The 21,717-nt window shown below is 44.4% G+C and overlaps 1 protein-coding gene across 2 annotated transcripts in view; it reads right to left on the minus strand.

The window, feature by feature from the left end:
• Nucleotides 1-21,717, minus strand: part of acer3 (alkaline ceramidase 3) — a 193,594-nt gene that overhangs the window by 107,817 nt on the left and 64,060 nt on the right. The window lies entirely within an intron of this gene.

A 21,717-nucleotide genomic window follows, 5' to 3' on the forward strand; every position in this document is an offset into this window, starting at 1 on the left:
TCTGTTGCTGTGAGGCAGCAGGACGACTAGCTGTGCTGTTTTCTGCCCCGTAAATATTATTTAATCCCATTCTACGAAAATTCTAAATATGAATTATACCAGTCATTCCACATAACCACATAATTCTGTGGCACATAAGCATGGGAATTTACCCTTTATGTTTGGTTACTTAATTGTTGCAAAAGACAGGGCGATGCAGAAAGGCACGTGCGAACAACTTCAAAGCACTGATCTTATCAGTATTATACTGAAAACAAAGGCTTCCTCCATTAATTGAGCTCACTCCTTGGGGCCGTTTGTCAAACATCCGCATGGTGGGGGTCTTAAAGGATTACAATTTACACTGAATTGTCAGCACAGTCTAGCAAGAGCCTTTGGCATGGCAGAACGTTACCCATTCACATTCCCCCACCCCTCCCTGTATTAATCCTGAATTTCTCCTCATAGTTATTTGGCCAAGAACACCAAGAAATAGTCATAGAGAGTGGTGAATCTGTGAAATTCATTGCGACAAATGGCTGTGATAGTCCCCCACCGCCAGCAGGACCAAAAACAAGACCTGTCAAAGGGCGGATGAGCTCCTAGCGAGCCAACGGCCATCCACACTTCAGTAGAAGTTGCGATCACTATCGTACATAGCATTGTAATGGCCGGTTCTCATGGTGCGACCTGACGCAAGATGTCACCAGAGTGAAGTGGTCGTGGTCCAGCACGAGTTCCGCACGATATAACGGGGGGTAGATAAAGAGTTCCCACGGTACTCGGCAATTGTGTCATTTGTGCGAGTGACTTGTCTGTCTCCCGATCTTTCCCGTTAATCGTGAATGACCATCGTGGACTGTAGTGTAGTTAATCACGTGGCACAAATGATGTCACTTTTTTTCACACACTATATAAATATCCTCCGTTCGTAGAATTGGCTCATTTGCAGACATGCCTATACAAAGTTGGTTCGAGTACAGGCTGGTTGTTATTTTCATGGACGCGCTGTATGCATTAGCGCAACATGTACATCGAAAACGCTTGCGTGAAGGCAGAAGGGTGAGATTAATTAAAAAGAGAATTAAGAGGAAGTCTCACTGGGTTAAGCCCATGTTTCAACGGTGACATGATTCCTACTTCAAACAAAGAGGGTGTAAAAGCTGTCTGCCACTACTTTTACATTGCAGCTGCAGGGAACAGACAGACATAAGATAAATTAAAGGTAACTGCAAAAACAGCACTTTTACATCTGTAGCATTGTATGTTTTTAAATCATGGATAACATTAAACTTCCCTATTGAAGTTATATGGCCTTACCTTCTGCCATCTTCCCTTTATGTTATCGTCTGCTGAGGCTATTGGGGAGGCAACAGCTACTGGGGAGGCAATCTCAAATCCACCTTGATCACCCTCTCCCTGCTCCAAGGAGCCCACAGGCAGTGGTATCTCTGGCATCTCCTCTTGCCTCTCCACCTGTCTCTCTTGCTGAGTCTCCTCCTCATTTACCTGCATGGCTAAAAACTTTCTGACTTTCTTTGACCCCTTTCTTTGCGCTTTTCTGAGAGGCATCTCTGCAAGTCTTACTGTGAAAAAGATTCTCAAACAATGACAATTAGGTGGGACGTCCTCGATGGACACATGGTCCATTGGCGATATTGAGACCACCTTTTTTACTCACCTTATGTCCCCTCTGTCAAGCTTCCGGGTTTACCGTTCGCAGGAGTTCCCACGGTACCCGCAAGAGTCATTACGGATATCGCACGGATATCGCACTGGCATCTGCGTTCATACAATGTTGCAACGCTCACCAAAAAGTGCTCAAGTCACTCTTGGAGAAATTCAAAAATGTTTGAATTTTCTCCCGACCTTACAAAGTTACACGACTACCTGCCGTTAGCACCACGGAGGTCCTCGGTGGTCCACGAATGCCGTACTGTTATCGCAGGAGGTTCCCACGATGTTAAACTCTTGTTAAGTCTTGCGTCAGGTCGCACCGTGAGAAAGCCCTTTAAGGAATGATGATAAAGCACACACACCAACATCCTATACTTCCAGCAGCGGAAATGTCCGCAGGAACTGGAGGACAGAGATGTGTGGTGCGTCCGTAACCGTTCCCGTCGGAAACCAGCACCACTGCGTCGCTAATGTTTTGAACGATGATGAATGAATGAATTAATTTAAAAAATACATTGACAGGTTCTTGATTAGTAAGGGTGTCAAAGATTACAGGGAGAAGACAGGAGAATTGGGTTAAGAGGGAAAGATTTAGCAGCCACAATTGAATGGTAGAGTAGACTTGCTGGGCCAAACGGCCTAATTCTGCTCCTATAACATGAACAAATCAAGAACCGATCAAGCACCCTTTAAAAAAAACTCTCCAATTATTTTTTTCACAATTCACTGCCCTCTGGCTAAATAAACCCCTCCTCGCCTCCATTCTGGAGGTGCATTCTTTTATCAAGAGGCGCGTCCTTTTATTCGGAGGCTATGCCGCGAGTCTCCCACGACTGGAAACATCCTCTGTGCCTCCACATCCTCCTCAACCCCTCGATCCTATTTATCCCCAGCACTAAACGCTGGGCTGGCACTTTCACAACTATTTCAGTAAAGCTCTCTCCTACACCATCCCCCATCCCACATATCATCAATACCAAGTACTCGGGCACACCCCATTTTTTTTGTTAAAAATCATAATAGGGCCTATTCAATTACTGCTAAATTGTCTAAATTACCATTTGCAATCTAATTGCCCATTTATGTTCTTTTGAAAAAGGGTCTGTGCAAAGTTTTGGCAGATATGCTGAAATGACACCATCCATCTCAATTAGCAAGGAGACGTTTTTCTTCTGTGCTGCTCCCAACACCATCGGCGTGAGTTTTCACTTACACTTGTTCCTCTGGAAGGTGACTCCGGACTGTCAAAGCTGCCACAGCCAGACATAAAAACAGCTTTTTTCCCACGAACAGTAGCTCTACGCAATAACCAAAAATCTGTAGCCTCCTTTTGCTCTGGTATTTTATTTAATTCACATGTTTAATCAATAATGTTTTATTGTTAATGTTTAATGTTTTATGCGTCATTGACTGTATGTCATGTTGTCCCTTGCGGGCGGAGCACCAAGGCAAATTCCTTGTATGTGAATACTTGGCCAATAAACCTATTCATTCAATCATTCTCCAACAGTGAGAACATTTTAGAGGCAGAGGATAAAGCAAAGTTGTTTTTATTTTTTCTTAAAACGCATCCAGCACACTAGCTCTAATATAAAGGATGACAAAAATGCTGGAGAAACTCAGCGGGTAAGGCAGCATCTATGGAGCGAAGGAAATATAAAGGAATTGGGAATGTGCAAGGATTGTGATAGAAAACTATAATGCCTGCTATGCTGATTTAATCAGAATGATTGGCGTTATGTCCCTCAATTCAAACCCCAACTCAGATCAATATGTGTAGGAAGGAACTGCAGATGCAGGTTAGACACAAAAAGCTGGAGTAACTCAGTGGGACAGGCAGCATCTCTGGAGAGAAGGAATGCATGGCGTTTCGGGTCGAGACCCTTCTTCAGACGTCTAAAGAAGGGTCTCGATCCGAAACGCCACCCATCCCTTCTCTCTAGAGATGCTGCCTGTCCCGCTGAGTTACTCCGGCTTTTTGTGTCGATCTTCAGATCAATATGTGGCCAAACAATTACCTTTATAAAGGGCCATTGTATGTCACAAAAATGGAAGATGAGACAGCATCACCATATAACAATTACAGCATGGAAACAGGCCATCTCGGCCCTACAAGTCCATGCCGAACACTTATTTTCCCCTAGTCCCCTAGTCCCATCTACCTGCACTCAGACCATAACCCTCCATTCCTTACCCATCCATATACCTATCCAATTTATTTTTAAATGATAAAATCGAACCTGCCTGCCTCATTCCACACAGCTACCACTCTCTGAGTAAAGGAGTTCCCCCTCATGTTACCACTAAACTTCTGTCCCTTAATTCTGAAGTCATGCCCTCTTGTTTGAATCTTCCCTACTCTCAATGGGAAAAGCTGATCCACGTCAACTCTGTCTATCCCTCTCATCATTTTAAAGACCTCTATCAATTCCCCCCTTAACCTGCGCTCCAAAGAATAAAGCCCTAACTTGTTCAACCTTTCTCTGTAACTTAGTTGTTGAAACCCAGGCAACATTCTAGTAAATCTCCTCTGTACTCTCTCTATTTTGTTGACATCCTTCCTATAATTGGGCGACCAAAATTGTACACCATACTCCAGAATTGGTCTCACCAATGCCTTGTACAATTTTAACATTGCATCCCAACTTCTATACTCAATGCTCTGATTTATAAAGGCTAGCACACCAAAAGCTTTCTTTACCACCCTATTCCACCTTCAGGGAACTATGCACAATTATTCCTAGATCCCTCTGTTCAACGGCATTCCTCAATTTGCTACCATTTACCATGTAGGTCCTATTTTGTCCTATCACGTACTGGCATTTGTAGACAGACAGCAGTAAATAGGGATAATCTCCATCAGTGGTGGGGAGCTGATCAAGTGGTCGTCGATTAATGGGAATTGTGAATATTTAGAGAAATAGATAATAGTTAAGCTGTTTTGTTTATTACCACGTGTACCAAAGTACAGCGAAAAACTTTTGTTGCGTGCTATCCATTCAGCAGAAAGATAATACATGATTGCAATCGAGCCATTGCCGTTATAGATACATGATAAGGAAATAACGTTTAATGCAAGGTTTAGCCTTGATGCCTTAAGCCTTAATGAGGGCACAGGAGTGTGCATATTTAAGACATAGACACAAGGAGCTGCAGGTCTTTTTACAAAAAGAGTCACAAAGTGCTGGAGTAACTTAGTGGAAAAGGTTAGAAAAACCTATTGAGGTATATATAATTATGACATATAGATAGGAAGGGATGAGAGATATAGGCACTTTTCACCATATCATAGTTAGGCAAAACTAGAGGACAAAGTTTAACGGTAGAGAAGAGATAAAAAGGGGATCTGAGGGGAATTATTTTTTCATACCTAAAGAGTGGCGAGTACCTGGAAAATACAGCCTCTGAGAGTGGAGGAAGCAGCAACTGTGAGAGTTGCCAACATCATTTAAGAAATGTCTACACAAGCACTTGAATTGCATACAAGCTCCAAGCCTTGCTGAAAGGTGTAGGAAGAAACTGTAGATGCTGGTTTACACTGAAGATACACAAAATGCTGGAGTAAGTCAGCGGGACAGGCAGCATCTCTGGAGAGGAATGGGTGACATTTCTGAAGATGGGTCTCGACCTGAAACATTACCCATTCCTTCTCTCCAGAGATCCTGCCTGTCCAGCTGAGTTACTGTTGGCGTGGAACGTAGTGGGCTGAATGGCCTGTTTCTGTGCTGCATGACTATATAAGTAAGCATGCCCTTTGTGATCATGGACTACAACCTCTAACTGTTGACGTTCCTCAAGCTCGTGTACCAATCATCCATAAATGGGTCACATTTAGTTTAGTTCAGTTCAGTTTAGAGATAGAGAGCGGAAACAGGCCCCACATATTAACACTGTCTTACACCCACTAGGAACAATTTTTACATTTACCAAGTCAATTAACCTACAAACCTGTACGTCTTTGGAGTGTCGGAGGAAAGCGAAGATCTCGGAGAAAACCCACGCAGGTCACGGGGAGAACGTACAAACTCCGTACAGACAGCACCCATAATTGGAATTGAACCCGGGTCTTCAGCGCAGCATTCGCTGCAAGGCAGCAATTCTACCGCTGCGGCACCGTGCTGCCTATGTTTTAAGTATAGGCATCCATAGATTTACTATTCCCAATAGAAGAATACTTACTGCTTAAGCAACATAAACTATGCATTCATCAATGCTTGAAGTATCAATCCTACATAATCATTCCACTCATTTGAAAGGAAAAGGTAGTTGCTTCTTCCCATTAAAATAACGTCAAAAAGATTTGAGTATTTTTTTTTTTTGTTAAAGGTATTAAAGGTTTTAAGAATGTTAAAGGGTAAAACTGTTCCCTTAATTGACGTAGACACAAAATGCTGGAGAAACTCAGCGGGTGAGGCAGCATCTATGAAGGAATTGGAACTCACCCGCGGAGTTTCTCCAGCATTTTGTGATTACCTTTGATTTTACCAGCATTTGCAGTTCTTTTTTAAACCCTTAATTGACGTCCTGTGGTACAGTGGTAAAGCTGGTAGATCTGCAGTCTCACAGCACCAGAGACACGGATTCAATCCTGACCTTGGCTGTCTGTGTGAGTGTTTGCACCTTCTCCCAGTGACCACGTAGGTCTCCTCTGGGGGCTCTTTTTGGAGCTCTAATTGGCTGCTTTAAATTGCCCCTAGTTTGGTTTAGTTTAGTTTAGTTTACAAATACAGCGCGGAAACAGGCCTGTCAGTCCATCGAGTATGCGCTAGGGACAATTTACAATTTACAATTTTTACCTAAGCCATTGAACCTACAAACCTGTACATTTTTGGAGTGTGGGAGGAAACCGGAGCACCCGGAGAAAACCCACGCGGTCATGGGGAGTGTACAAAGTCTGTCTAGACAGCACCCGTAATCAGGATGAACCAGAGTCTCTGGTGCTATAAGGCAGCCACTCCACTGCTGTGCCACTGTGCCATCCCTCACAGTGTGTAGGGAATGGATTAGAAAGTAACATAGAACTAGTGTGAACTAATGGTCAGCGATGACTCGGTGGGGGGGGAGTCAGCAAGGAAAGGCCTGGTTCGCTGTTGTACTGTATATTTCAGTCAAACAACAAGGGGGAACCAACTCAGTTATCAACAGAAGTATTGGGGAAGAGGGGAAACAAGTGCTTCCTTTCTCATGGTCCAATTCTATTCCTATGAACATGATCTAATGACCATATGCAAGAGTCACTAATTTGCCGCCATTACACAGTCCCAGCTGCAGTGGGCCACAAGGGTCTGTTGTAGCCGTCACCCCCATTCCGGTCGACCTGTGAACCGTTGCCCCTCTCCTTCGACCGCCCTCTTCACCCCTTGTTTGCCGGGGGGGAGTGACTCCTGCAGCCGATCTTGAGGGTGCGGAAGGCAAGATCCCACGTGTTCTTATTAGGCCCCTTGACCAGCGCCCGCCGCCATTTCTCCAACTCCTCTATCCTCCTCTCCAATTGCCGGTCTTCAGCAGCGAGCAGGGGGTCAGGCTTCCCTCTCCAGGCGGGTACCTGGTTCTGCAGCTGTCGAGTCGGGCTTGCTGTTATTCTACCCACACGGATGTGTTGAGTAAATGAAACTCTACAAACTTGTGTTCATCTCCACTGTGTTCAGGCAGCAAACCTGCCAAACATTTTTTTTTCAGACTCTATTTCCAAAGCTAAGCCAAGTTGGCTGCACAACAAGGTCCCCCTCGAGAGATTAAAATCCATCAAAGGACTGGCACGCAAACAGTAAAACACGAGCAATAACACAAATCCCTGTTGATAAGGGTATGCTGCTGCAAAAAGTTTTGAATACAGTTTTCAATTAAAATGGAAACCAGCAGAGAAAATTTGAGGAGTAAAGGGCCTGTCCCACTGTACAAGGTAATTCAAGAGCTCTCCCGAGTTTAAAAAACATCATACTTGTGGTCAGTACGTCGAATGTACGAAGCGGCTATGTTGGAGCTCGTGGGTGTCTCGTAGCGGCTCGTAATGCTAACAGCAGGTACTCCGGAAACGTGGTAACTTGTGAAGTTTTTTCAGCACTGTGAAAATGTCCGCGAGAGCCCCGAGTACCTACGAGCGGCTATTACTGTAATTCTCCGAGTTCGAATCAGGGGAAACTCGGGAGAACTCTTGAATTACCTCGTACAGTGGGACAGCCCCTTTAGGTGGTGGGACAGATGGATCTATCAGCCAGCAAGAATTCAAGGAAGACCTAACACTCCTCTGGTTAGGTCAATAACATGGACATAGCGTCCCTGGCACGGATGCAATAAATATACGAAAGATTGCAGACACTGCTTGGCACCACAATGGCAAAGACTGATCACAATCTCTACAATTAATCCTTTATTTAAAAAGAGACTTTGATATCATCACTAAACTCTTGCCAAATTTACATTACCAAATGCAACAGGCAGAAGATATTTGATCACTCAAGCCTTTTTCTTCCTTGAGAAAGATTCAACTCTAGGGGAAATCTTCCATAGAGACAGGATAACAGCTTCTAACTTTGGCCCACCGAGTCCACGCCAACCACCAATCACCCATACATTAGTTATCCCAGTCTCGCATCCCACACACTAGAGGCAACTTATAGAAGTCAATTAACCCACAAACCTAATGTGTAGGAAGCAACTGCAGATGCCAGCTTAAACCAATGGGTGATGTTTCTGATCGAGACCATTCGACCAGAAACGTCACCCATTCCTTCTCTCCAGAGGTGCTGCCTGTACCGCTGAGTTACTCCAGCATTTTGTACCAACCCCCAAACCTACATCACTTAAAAATAGCGGAGTCAGGGGATATGGGGAGAAGGCAGGAACGAGGTACTAATTGTGGATGATCAGCCATGATCACATTGAATGGTCGAAGGGACGAATGGCCTACTCCTGCACCTATTGCCTATGTCTTTAAAATGTGGGAGGAAACTGGAGCACCTGGAGAAAACCAAGTCAACAACCTATCATTCAGTGTCAACAAAGTAAAGGAGCAGGAAGTGGGGTGGAGTACATGGTGCTAAAGTAGGGATGGTCAACAGCTTCACGTTTCCATCTGTAAATATCATCACCAATTTGCCCTGGTTCAATCACATTGACTCTACGGGCTAGAAAGCACACTCATGCCTCGACTTCGTCAGAAGGCTAATGACTTTAGCAAATCTCCAATGACTCATAACAGTATATGCGTCATAGAAAGATGCCTCACAATTTGATGCCTCACAGCTTGGTACGGCAACTACTTTGCAAAATATATCAATACATTTCTGATCATTGTGATTGCAGCCCGCCCATTATACATACCAGACTCTTCCTCCTCCTCCTACACACCCCTCCCCCACCCCCTGATCAAATCCACCTATACTTCTTGCCGTCTCAAGAAAGCAAGCAAGGATGGTCCTTGGATGATTTCTTTCTTGACCCAAACACCTTTCATGATGTAAAATGCCACCTATCCACGTTCTCCAGAGTTGCTGCCTGACCTGCTAGTCCAGCACTTTATGTCCTTTTCCCATTCATGTTCCAGTCATTCTCTCTTCTCCCGTTGAGGAGAAGATTTAAAAGCCTGAACGTACGCAGCAATAGATTCAAGAATAGTTGCTTTCCCTGCTGTTATCAGAGTCGTAAATAAACATTTCATACGCTAGTGATGAAATCCTAATTTTCCAATCTACCTCACTGCGGCCCTTCTAATGTTATTATCTGCACAGATCTGCAGCTGTAACACTTATATTCTGAACTCGGTTTCCTATCTTTTTTTTGCATTACCTGATGCAGTCACGTATGACATGATTTGCCTGGATAGCACGCAAAACAAATATTTCACTGCATACGTGACAATAATACCAAACCAAACTATAAGGTTAAGGGAAGGCCAGATGCATAATTTCTAGATAAGACTATGAAGAAACAGTAACCAGTGATGAAAGGCCCAGTAACTGAGGAACGCATATACGGTGTATATAAAGGTGGCCTGCAAAAGAACATGTCACAAACCATGATAATCTGGAATGCAATACCAGAAAAAGATGGCAGAAGCTGATTTAATAGGAGCAACATTTGTACGTCTGAGTTTAAGGAACAGCAGAGGTGAAAGAACTTTGTCTGTTCAGAATAGCCGGCACTGGCATAATCACCCCTTTCTGCCCTATACAATGTTGGAAAATTCTAGCAAGAAATTATGTTGGCAAATGAGGACAAAAAATCTTTGCTGAATTCAAAAATGAGTAAAATGAATTCTTTGAATAACATGCATGCCATTCAAATTGGTATTGGTTTTATTAGTATTGTCCATTGTTCAATGGTTCTTTATCAGTGAAATTCTTTTTTTTCTGCGTACAGTTCAGTTAAATTATTGCTGTACATAAGTACAATCCCAGATTAAGTACAGAATATATAGAAACAGCCCACAGAGCCCATATGCAAGAGTTGTCATTTCCTGGTTCCATTTTAAAAGTCCCAGCAGTAGCTGGGCATCAGGACCCATTGCAGCTGTCACCTCCGTCCGGATCCTCCATCGACCCTCTCGTCTCCCCCAGCCCATCTTCAACCTTTGTGCTCCGGGGCTGGTACATCCTGCAGCTGACCGTGACAGCGTGGAAGGCAAGACCCTGGTTATTCTCACCGGCCATCTGTTCCGGCACCGCTGACTCCCTACACCTTTCTCTCCGATTCTCCTTTCCTCAGGGACGAGCAGGGGCTCTACCTAGCTCTCTCTTGAAAGCATCCAGAGAACTGGCGTCTACCACCCTCTGAGGCAGAGAAAATCTGTGAGAAAAAGTGTTTCCTCGTCTCCATTGTAAATGGCTTACTCCTTATTCCTAAACTGCGGCCCCTGGTTCTGGACTCCCCTAACATCGGGAACATGTTTCCTGTCTCTAGGGTGTCCAAGCCCTTAACAACCTTTTATGTTTCAATGAGATACCCTCTCATCCTTCTAAACTCCGAGTGTACAAGCCCAGCTGCTCCATTCTCTCAGCATATGACAGTCCCGCCATCACGGGAATTAACCCTGTAAACCTACGCTGCACTCCCTCAATAGCAAGAATGTCCTTCCTTAAATTAGGAGAGCAAAACTGCACACAATACTCCAGGTGTGGTCTCACCAGGACCTGTACGACTGCAGTAGGACCTCCTTGCGCCTAAACTCAAATCCTCTCGTAATGAAGGCCAACATGCCATTAGCATTCTTCACCTCCTGCTGTACCTGCATGCTTACTTTCAGTGATGGATGTACAAGGTAGCAATGTTACAACATTTTGAGATTTAAAAAATCAAGTCTTTAATTTATCCCATCAGATAAAGCATAAAAAGATGTTTAATTTAACACCTAATTCACTTTCATATCTTCAGTATTAAAAACGTTATGGCCATTTTCATACTCGGAAATTGGCATCTTGTTCCCTATTGCTTTTTAATTGACAACACAAAAGCTGTGATCGAGAACATTTAAAAGCCCATAACTTTCTTAAAATTTAAGAGAACTGAAAGAAATGTTCAGTTATTATAGATTGACGAATTCTGAAACAAATCTTACTTAGATGGCTTAAAATAAAAGCATATAATTAGTTAGTTACCTAATTGTAGCTAATTACAAAATTCAATTACTAGATCTAAATACCCTAAGTGTCCAAATAACATTCACACAAGAATTCAGAATATAACATAATTTTTAAATCTCATTGTCATGGGTTTAAAGGCCAAATGGAAGGAATTTAATGTTTAATACCTGTAAATTAATGGCCATTTTGTTAATGGTCCCGTTCCAGAAAATCCCACAGCTTGCGTGTGGGATTTTCTGGAACGGGACCATTTGGAACGTTCAGAATGCGGTGAATTTAGTCCCCCATATCGGCAGCAAATACATTGCCAGTTCTTCGGGGGGAAAAAAATCACCGTTTCACAACTTAAAATGTGAATTAAATGCATCTTAAGAAACACTTTTATACATAAAAATAAACTACTTTCTTTTACCTGGTCCTCCATAAAATCCGTCCCTGTTGTCGGCATTGACGGCTTCAGAAGCTGATTTTAAAATCATTCCAGCGATTAACTTGTCAGATGAATTTTTTTTTTAAAACACACAGAACGGCCGTAGGAACGATTCTTTAGCAACATCTTGCACTCCAACAAATATAATTCAGGACCAGGTCGGGAAAAAAAACCCGTTTTAATCCCCCCCCCTCCCCCTCCCCCCCTCAAACGCGCCAAAATCGCGCACACGGCCAGTGGCAGAATTGCAGCGCCGCTGAAGGTAAGGATTGTAACACACCTATACAAGGACACCCAGGTCTCGTTGAATCTCCCCATATCCTAATCTGACACCATTCAGATAATGTGTACAGGAAAGAACTGCAGATGCTGGTTTAAATCGATGGTAGACACAAAATGCTGGATTAACTCAGCGGGATAGGCAGCATCTCTAGAGAGAAGGAATGGGTGACGTTTCGGGTCGAGACCAGTCTGAAGAAGAGACTCGACCCGAAACATCACCCATTCCTTCTCACAGGTTTGTAGGTTAATTGGCTTCAGTGAAGATTGTAAATTGCCCCAAGTGCCTCATCAGCAACAACGATGAGTTGGCCTACAGGGAGGGGGTCCAGCACTTAGCAGCATGGTGCGCTGACAACAACCTGGCCCTTAACTCCAAGAAGACCAAGGAGCTCATTGTAGACTTCAGGAAATCCAGGGGCGGCACGCACATCCCCATCCACATTAACGGGACGGAGGTGGAACGTGTTTCTAGCTTCAGGTTCCTGGGTGTTAACATCTCCGATGACCTCTCTTGGACCCACAATACCTCAACTCTGATCAAGAAGGCTCACCAGTGTCTCTTCTTCCTGAGGAGACTGAAGAAGGTCCATCTGTCTTCTCAGATCCTGGTGAACTTCTACCGCTGCACCATCGAGAGCATCCTTGCCAACTGCATCACAGTATGGTATGGCAACTGCTCTGTCTCCGACCGGAAGGCCTTGCAGAGGGTGGTGAAAATTGCCCAACGCATCACCGGTTCCTCGCTCCCCTCCATTGAGTCTGTCCAAAGCAAGCGTTGTCTGCGGAGGGCGCTCAGCATCGCCAAGGACTGCTCTCACCCCAACCATGGACTGTTTACCTCCTACCATCCGGGAGGCGCTACAGGTCTCTCCGTTGCCGGACCAGCAGGTCCAGGAACAGCTTCTTCCCGGCGGCTGTCACTCTACTCAACAACGTACCTCGGTGACTGCCAATCACCCCCCCCCCCCCCCCGGACACTCCTCCCACAGGAAAAACACTATGTCTGTATATATGCTAATGTAAATATTTATTCAAATCATATGCTATGTCGCTCTTCCAGGGAGATGCTAAATGCATTTTGTTGTCTCTGTACTGTACACTGACAATGACAATTAAAGTTGAATCTGAATCTGAATCTGTATGATAGTGCTAGTGTACGGGGTGATTGCTGGTCGGCGCAGACTCGGTGGGCCAAAGGGCCTGTTTCCACTCTGTATCTCTAAACTAAACTAAGTTATGGGTTTGGGAGCTACAGTCAGAGTAGCCTAGGAGAGTATTTGTAGTGCTTCCCATAGATGAAACGCACTGCGGCAGGGGCATGATAGTGATGGACAGAGTGATTTGTAGTGTTAAATGAAGAGTCAATCAAAAAGGATGCTTTGCACCCTGGATGATGTTGAGCCTCTACGTTGGAATGCAATAGTCACACAGATATAGAGCACAGAGACAGGTCCTTCAACCCAGCTCATCCATGCTGACAAGGTTGCCCACTGAGCTAGTCCCACTTGCCTGTCCTTGGCTCATATCCCTACACAAGTAGCTTTGATAGGAAAAGTTAAATGTCTTTTAAATTGCAATTGTACCAGTGCCTCTACAACTTCCTCTGGCAGCTCGTTCCATATACTACCACTCTCTGTGTGGAAAAGGTTGCCCCTCATGATTGATCGAAAATGCTGGAGTAACTCAGCAGGTCAGGCAGCATCTTTGAAGAAAAAAAAAAAAAGTGACTTTTCAGGTGGGAACCCTTCTACAAACTCCATCCTTAGTAGAGTCCAGGTAGGTGAGGAACTGTTTATTGAATGAGTGGATCTGCCGTAGAATGTAGTAAAGTTGGGGTCCATTGCAGGTCTGGGTAAGCGAGTGAGTGAGTCTGAAGAAGGGTTCCAACCCAAAATGTCACCTATTCTATTACCCCAGAGATGCTGCCTGACCTGCTGAGTTCCTGCAGTATTTGGTGTCTATCTTCAGTATAAACCAACATCTGCAGATCCTTCCTACACTTGCCCCTCCACTTGATTCATTTTAAATCTTTCCCCTCTCACCTTAGACCTATGCCCTCTAGTTTAAAACGTCCGTACCCCAAGGGAAAGGCTGTGGCTATTAACCCTTTCAATGCCTCTCATGATGTCATACATCTCTATGTCGCCTCTCAGCCTCTTATGCTCCATGGGAAAATGACACAACCTCGCCTTATGACTCAAACCTTCTCAGAACATCCTCAAATCTTTATTTCACCCTTTCTAGTTTAATGACATCCTTCCTACAGCAGGGCAGCCAGAACAATACTGTTACTCCAAATGTGGCCTAACCAACATTTTGTACATGTCCCAACATGTATACGCAAATATTATTTAAAAGACTTTTGGATAGGCATAAGGATATTCAGGGAGTGGAGGAAGATGGATCGTAAATAAAATTATGAGAGCCAATAGACAATAGGTGCAGGGGTAGGCCATTCGGCCCTTTGAGCGAGCACCGCCATTCATGGTGATCATCCACATTTCAGTACCCCGTTCCTGCCTTCTCACCATATCCCCTGACTCCGCTATCTTTAAGAGCGCTATCGAACTCTCTCTTGAAAGCATCCATAGAATTAGCTTCCACTGCCTCCTGAGGCAAAGAATTCCACATTCACAACTCTCTGGGTAAAAAAGTTTTTCCTCATCTCCGTTCTAAATGGCCTACCCCTTATTCTTAGATGAAGCATAGATAGGGTAGATAGTCAGAACCTTTTTCCAGGCAGGAAATGTCCAACACTAGAGGGCATAGCTGTAAGGTGAAAGAAAGAAGGTTTAATGGAGATGGGTAGAACAAGCTTTTTTTAAACACATTAAATGGTAGGTGCCTGGAACACATTGCAAAGAGTAGTGGTGGAGGCAGTTACGATAGTGACGTTTAAGAGGCTTTTAGATAGGCACATGGAAGTGCAAGGATTCGAGAGATATGGATCATGTACTGGCAGATGAATCCAGTTAAACTTGGCACTTTGTTCTGCACAAACATTATGGGCCGAAGGGCCGATTCCTGTGCTGTACTGTTCTGAATTGTATGAAGCATACAAATTAACCAGAAAAAGCAGCCTACCAGAGGACTGGGAGAAATTCAGAGTCCAGCAGAGGAGGACATAGCGCTTAATTAGGAAAGGGAAAATAGATTATGAACAAAAACTGGCAGGGAACATAACAACTGACTGCAAAAGTTTTTATAGATATGTGAAGAGAAAAAGATTAGTTAAAACAAATGTAGGTCCCTTGCAGTCAGAAACACCTGAATTGATCATGGGGAACAAGGATATGGCAGACCAACTGAATAAATACTTTGGTTCTGTCTTCACTAAGGAAGACATAAATAATCTGCCGGAAATAGCAGGGGACCGGGGGTCAAATGAGATGGAGGAACTGAGTGAAATCCAGGTTAGCCAGGAACTGGGGTTAGGTAAATTGAATGGATTAAAGGTCGATAAATCCCCAGGCCAGATAGGCTGCACCCCAGAGTACTTAAGGAAGTAGCCCCAGAAATAGTGGATGCATTAGTGATAATTTTTCAAAACTCTTTAGATTCTGGAGTAGTTCCTGAGGATTGGAGGGTAGCTAATGTAACACCACTTTTTAAAAAGGGAGGGAGAGAGAAAACGGGGAATTACAGACCAGTTAGTCTAACATCGGAAGTGGGGAAACTGCTAGAGTCAGTTATTAAAGATGGGATAGCAGCACATTTGGAAAGTGGTGAAATCATTGGACAAAGTCAGCATGGATTTACGAAAGGTAAATCATGTCTGACGAATCTTATAGAATTTTTCGAGGATGTAACTAGTAGAGTGGATAAGGGAGAACCAGTGGATGTGTTATATCTCGAGTTTCAGAAGGCTTTCGACATGGACCCACATAAGAGATTAGTATGCAAACTTAAAGCACACGGTATTGGGGGTTCAGTATTGATGTGGATAGAGAACTGGCTGGCAGACAGGAAGCAAAGAGTAGGAGTAAACAAGTCCTTTTCAGAATGGCAGGCAGTGACTAGTGGGGTACCGCAAGGCTCAGTGCTGGGACCCCAGCTATTTACAATATATATTAATGATTTGGCCGAGGGAATTGAATGCAACATCTCCAAGTTTGCGGATGACACGAAGCTGGGGGGCAGTGTCAGCTGTAAGGATGATGCTAGGAGGCTGCAAGGTGACTTGGACAGGCTGGGTGAGTGGGCAAATGCATGACAGATGCAGTATAATGTGGATAAATGTGAGGTTATCCACTTTGGTGGCAAAAACAGGAAAGTAGACTATTTTCTGAATGGTGGTCGATTAGGAAAAGGGGAGATGCAACGAGGGGGGAATCTTACAAAATTCTTAAGGGGTTGGACAGGCTAGATGCAGGAAGATTGTAAGACAGCACTGTAAAATTTATCTTCAAGCCAACATGCTTATAAGAAAGTTATATATGTGCTCTGACCATGTGAAGTGTTCCCTGTTCAGAACCTACATCACACCATTATATGCTGCTCAATTGTGGTCTAAGTATAAGAAAAAGAGTATGCAGAGACTGAAGGTAGCATACAATGATGCAATGAGGTTGCTATTTCGTGTCCCTAGGTGGCATAGTGCCAGTCAATTGTTTGTGTCCACTGGAGTGCCAACCTGTGAGGCACTCTTAAGGCAGCTGATGTTTAGTTTTATGTGTCGCCTGGACAAGTCAGAGAACCACATAATTGAAACCTTAGTCAGCCCTCTGAAAAGCTGCTATAGATTCACTTCTAGGCTAAGACGGCATTGGTGCAATAGCTTATATATATTTTAGGCTAATATGCAATTTCTTAATGTGTAATTCTTTGTACTGTTTGATGTGTATATGGACCTGTGTCTGAAATAAAGCTTTAATAATAAAATAATAATAATAATAATAATAATAATAAGATTGTTCCTGATGTTGGGGAAGTCCAGAACAAGGGGTCACAGTTTAAGGATAAGGGGGAAATCTTTTAGGACCGAGATGAGAAAAACATTTTTCACACAGAGAGTGGTGAATCTCTGGAACTCTCTGCCACAGAAGGTAGTTGAGACCAGTTCATTGGCTATATTTAAGAGGGAGTTGGATGTGGCCCTTGTGGCTAAAGGGATCAGGGGGTATGGAGAGAAGGCAGGTACAGGATACTGAGTTGGATGATCAGCCATGATCATATTGAATGGCGGTGCAGGCTCGAAAGGCCGAATGGCCTACTCCTGCACCTATTTTCTATGTTTCTATGTTCTATGTGCAGGCAGATAAAAGTTGATCTTGGCATCATGATGGCCAATAAACATTTTGGGTCAAAGGGACCTGTTCTTGTGCTGTACTGATCTATGTTTCAAAAGCCTGATCAATGACGGCAAGTGTGCCAAACACCTCCTGCATTGTCCTGTCCACCAATGCCGCCACTTTCATGGAACTATGCAGCTGAACACCCTAGGTCTCGCTGTCCTGCCTTGTTGTACTTGCAAATGGTGCATACGCTTTGGGATGTCAGGAAGTGAGTCATTTACTGAAGGATACTCAACCTCTGACCTACTTTTGATGATACACAATGCATGTGGCTCCACAGTCATCCCCCGGCACATCAGTGTGGTGGAGGTGCAGCAATTTCTACAGGTGCCATTTAATCTGCCACTATATCTTTGGGATGTGGGTGGCACCTGGGAGAAACCCATACAGCCGGCCAGATGCGAGTCACACATGCACGGCAACTGAAAGCATGTTTGAACCAGATTTGTCGCTGGCACATTTCAGCAGCGTACCAATTGCTGGGCCACTGTGTCACCCACATGGTCTTACCTGGGCAATCTTCCAAATAAGTGGGTGGATGGCAGCGTTGTAATTGTACCGGAACAGCTTAGCTAAACACGCAGCCAGTTTTTGGGCGTCTTGAGTAATAACAGTCGGGAGTTGTCCGATTTCATTGCCTTTGTTACTTCCAGTGATCTAAGCCGTTTTCTTGTTAAATCACATGAAGTGAGCTAAATTGGCTGAAGACTCGCCTCGGTGAAGAAACTCAAGAGAGGGAATGATCAATCTTCTACTTGGAAATGTGATCTGCGTGTGGTCACACATGTTTCAGTGCAGTCTAGAGTACTTGTATGCCAGGCCTTATTTGCTGTTCAATTGTCCACTACCATTCACAACTAAAGGTAGACACAGAATGCTGGGGTAACTCAGCGAGACTACAGCATTTTGTGTTTATCTTTGGTTTAAACCAGCATCTGCAGTTGCTTCTGACACCATTCGCAACTAGATGTGGCAGTGTTGCACAGCATTGATCTGATATTGTGCTTGTGGAATTGCCTACCCACTGTCATACTATTCTGGCATAACACCAGATTGAGGTTCATAAATGTGATAATAAATTCCCTTTGTATCCTTTGTATAAATCCATAATTCATAGGTGCAGAGGTAGGCCATTCGGCCTATCAAGGCTACTCCACCATTCAATCACGGCTGATTTATCTTACCCTCCCATCCCCATTTCCCTGTCTTCTCCCCATGGCCCCTGACACCTGTACTGATCAAGAATCTATTCATCTCCGTCTTAAAAATACCCAATGACAGCCTCCACAGCCGTCTGTGGCAATAAATTCCACAGATTCACCACCTTCTGACTAAAGACCCATTGAAAACCCTTGGATCATCTTTAATCAGATTTCACTGGAATTTATCTTGCACTAAATGTATCTGTACTTGATGGCTTTATCATGTATCTGTACTTGATGGCTCGATTATAATCATATAGTCCACTGACTGGTTAGCATACAACAAAAAGCGTTTCACTGTACCTCTGTACACATGACAATAAACTCAATTAAAACTAAACTAAATAGATTGGCATTTCATTGTCAAGTATGACCATTGCTGCTCAGAGTACTATGTTATCCATTCATTTATATCCATCTGCTAATTGTATTGTGTTTGTATTAATCTTTGTATTAATTAAACATTCATATTATTATTAATGTTTAATGTTTTGTCTCATACCTAACTGTCACCGTATGTCATGCTGTCACTTGCGGGCGGAGCACAAAGGCAAATTCCTTGTATGTGAATCCTTGGCCAATAAACTTATTCATACATTCATTCCTTCATCTACTCCCGCTTTATATCTAAGACTATCAGCAAGACACCACAAGCCAAATTTCTATAACTGAGTTGGCACTAACATCTCCAAGTTAATGATTAGTATGAGATTGTAACACATTTCAAAATAAAAAGGACCATCTAGTTAGTTCAAGCTATTTTTAACAAAGGAAAATGCCAGATGTCTGTGCGTGCAAAGCTCAAAACTCTACCTCGTGCTCTGAGCATAAAACCTAGGCTCATATTTTAGTGGAGTGAGAGAATATTAATGGAAGGTACAGTACTCTGGATGAGACTTTCTTGGAAACATCCTCTCCACATCCACTCTATCTGAGCCTAGATTCCACAGAATCTAGAATTTAGAAAATTCTTACATGTCAATTCTTCTGCACAGTTCAAATAAACACATCTAAATAGTTCTGCTTATGCGCCACTCTGTTATTATGAAACCAGGTGTGTGACGAAGAAAATATGTCCTACATTTACATCAAGTAGATTCAAGGAGGTGAAAAGCTTTTTCGCCGAACTGAAATCCTGTTACATTAGCACAGTATTTAATAAGCAATTCACATTGTATTGCTGAAGAGAAAGGCTTCAAAATTGTCTTGCCAAGTGGTTACATGTAAAACCGCTGTCAGTCACCCAACAGAAGGTGAAATGTTGTCCATGTTTGTCTTTCACCACAGAGGATGACAAATCTATGACAGGTTAATTATTAAAGGCACCTACTCAGTGATAAACTGCTCACTGATGCACAGTGTGAGTTCCATCAGGTTCACTCAGTTCAAGACTTCTCACATCCTTTGTCTGAAGGGAAACTAAGGAACAGAATCCCCGAGGTGAGACGAAATCAACTGCCAATTTAGTACCAATTGTTTAACCAGATGTGACTGAAGGGTTACTTGCAACATTGAAGTGACAAGAGACGAGGTAAAAGCTAGTTGTAGGTAGCACAAAGGACGTGGTAACCAGAGAGCAATGATCTCAAATGATCGGACATTGCAGTGGAAGTACCCGATGAGTGTTCTAGGTACATCCATTTTTAGATGCTTCATCAGTGTCTTGTGCTTCATTCTAAGGCAAGAGAGGACTTCATGAACAAGAGTGGACAGTCGTGTTTTATGACTGTTGGCAGACCAATTTCCCTCCTGGGATGAATAAAGTTCTATCGTATCGTATCATATGAGTGGCTGGAGTCATGGGCAGAAATCCTGGGGGGGGAACAGGATGGAGCACGTCCCCCCCCAAAGCTCTGAGAGGTGGGGGACAATCCACCCCCCCCCCCACATGTTTTGTAATCCGGACTTTATCAGACGCTTTCTAAGGGTTGAATCGACACGTTCACGGGGTCTTTCATCGCCTGGTGTGGCCTAAAATCAAAATGAAAGCCCCCGCAAACGGGCCGATTCAATCCCACGATTCGGGGCGGACCAAGCTGCTGTTGCTGGAGTTCGGAGTCGGTCACTAACCAGGTCAGCTCCCGATGTTACCGTCCACAGAGTCCACGGCCGAAGCCGCATGCGCATGCACGCTCACGGCCGCCAAGAAATTGTGTCCCCTCCATGTTTTGATAGCCATTTCCGTGCCTGGCTGGAGTATTCAGTTACATCTGCAAATCTCTCGGTAATATAGCAGTTCAGGATCACAAATAGCAAGATCCTAAAACACTAGAAATATCCAGACTTGAGCTGGGAAGTGGTTGGTCCCATATGAAGAATACAAATGGCAACGATATCCAATCAGAAAGCCTAACAAACTCACCAGGACTTTTAACAATACAAATTTATTATCATTTGAGCCCCAGTGAGACTCAAACGAAATGTTGTTTCCACAGCCATACAAACAAAGACACTGTCTTACAGACATACACATAATTAAATTCACACAAACATCCATCACAGTGAAGCCACTGTGATGGAAGGCAAGTCTTTTCTCTCCCCTGTTCTCCGTGTCTCTCCCGATGTCCAAGCCCCAGGCGGGCGATGATGAGTCCCACGGCCATTTTAGGCCGCGCGGGGCGATTTACGGCCCCGCTCCCGGTCTGAAAGTCACAATGTTGGAGCCCCCGGCGGGCGCTGTGATGTCCCACGGCCATGAAGCCGCGCCGGGTGATGTTCGTCCCGGTCCGGGTTGTTCCAACCCCGTGACACCGGCTGGAGAAGTCGCGTTGCGGGAGCTCCGGGAAGCGGTCTCTCTCTCTCTCCTCCCAGACCCGCGAGCTCCCGATGTCGCGGTCCACCGGACCTGCGGCTGCGGCTGCGTTGCTGGAGCCTCCGAGCCCCAGGAGTCGAGTCGCAGCAGCGAGTCACCGCCGCTCCCCACGCTCCGAGGCCGGCCACCCCCGACGATGGTGAGTCCGCAGATCCGCAGCTCCGCAGTCTCCGGGACTGGAGCCCCCGGGTCGTTCAGGTTGGAGGCTGCTCCACGGTGCTAGGCCCCAACGACAGCCGAGACCCGACAGGGAAAAAGTCGGGTCTCCCGGACAGGGAAGAGATTTAAATAGTTTCCCCCCCTCCCCCCCCCCCCCCCCCCCCCGCCCCCCACATTTACACATTTAAAAATACTATTAAAAAACAGCAAACACTACATTTAACTAGACAAAATATAAAAAAAAGACAGACAGGCTGTAGGGGCCGCTGCAACGGGTGAGTCGCGCCGCCAACCGCCACAC

Source organism: Leucoraja erinacea, chromosome 45 (genome assembly GCF_028641065.1).
Source record: "Leucoraja erinacea ecotype New England chromosome 45, Leri_hhj_1, whole genome shotgun sequence".
Taxonomy (NCBI): Eukaryota; Metazoa; Chordata; class Chondrichthyes; order Rajiformes; family Rajidae; genus Leucoraja; species Leucoraja erinaceus.